Raw genomic sequence first — 1,331 nt, forward strand, 5'->3', positions numbered from 1 at the left:
GAATAGACTAAGGAAACGTGTGGTGACTCACGCTTGTAATCTCAGGACTTTGGCAGGCCGAGATGGGCGGATCACTTGAGGTCAGGAGTTCGAAACCAGCCTGGCCAACATGGCAAAACCCCATCTCTACTAAAAATAACAAAAAAAAAAAGAGCAAAAGAACATTTCCCCTGTGCATCCATTGCTCCTTTCCATTTTGCCCGTTTTTTTGTTTGTTTTTGTTTTTGTTTTTTTAAAGCCATACAGAGCCAACAGATACGTCACAGTCTTTCAGGTTCTCCTTATGGGAGTAAGAGGCAGAAAAGACAGAAACAGAGAGAGGCACGCAAATATTTAAGAGAAAGAAAAGACAAGTCATTGTAACCGATTAGATATGAGGAGTAAGGAAAAAGAGTAGTTGAGGATGACCTTTAGTTTTTGGCTGGAATGATCAGAAGGATCGCGATGTCATGTACCAAGAGAGGGCATGCAGGGGAGGGGGGAACTGGCAGGGGGAGACAGCAGGCTTTATTTAGGAGACATCCAGTTAGAGGGACACCCGGAAGAAGTTAGATATCTGAGCTGGGGGCTTAGCAAGGAATCTAGGCTGAAGCTACAGATTTGGGAACCACTGGAAGAAGCTGAAGCAACAGGAGTGGGTGGGCTCACCTGAGGGAGGTTGTGGAGTGAGAAAAGAAGAAGACCAAGAGCAAAACCTGGGGAACATCAACATTTCTGTGAGGGGCACTAGGGCAGCAGACTGGAGATAAAGACCAAAAAGGGCAGGGAGTGGTGGCTTATGCCTATAATCCCAGCACTTTTAGGGGCCAAGGCAGGAGGATCATTTTGTTGTGGGAAACAGAGAACCAGAGAGACTGATATGGGAAACAGGAGAATTTATTTATTAACAGGACAGTTATAACAGTTTGTGCCCAGGAGTTCGCTGCCCAGCCTAGGCAGTATAGTGAGACCTCGTCTCTAAAAAAAAAAAAAAAAGATTTTTTTTTTTTTTTTTTTGAGATGGAGTTTCACTCTGTCACCCAGGCTGGAGTGCAATGGCATGATCTTGGCTCACTGCAACCTCTGCCTCCTGGGTTCAAGTGATTCTCCAGCCTCAGCCTTCCAAGTAGCTGGGACTATAGGCGCCCGCTACCATGCCTGGCTAATTTTTGTAGTTTTTAGTAGAGACGAGGTTTCACCATGTTGGCCAGGCTAGTCTCGAACTCCTGACCTCAGGTGATCCTCTCGCCTTGGCCTCCCAAAGTGCTAGGATTACAGGTGAGTCACCATGCCCAGCCAAACTATTTTTTTTTTTTTTTTTTGAGCTGGAGTCTTGCTCTGTCACCAGGCTG

The sequence above is a fragment of the Hylobates moloch genome, unplaced genomic scaffold (genome assembly GCF_009828535.3).
Source record: "Hylobates moloch isolate HMO894 unplaced genomic scaffold, HMol_V3 SCAFFOLD_3, whole genome shotgun sequence".
NCBI lineage: Eukaryota > Metazoa > Chordata > Mammalia > Primates > Hylobatidae > Hylobates > Hylobates moloch.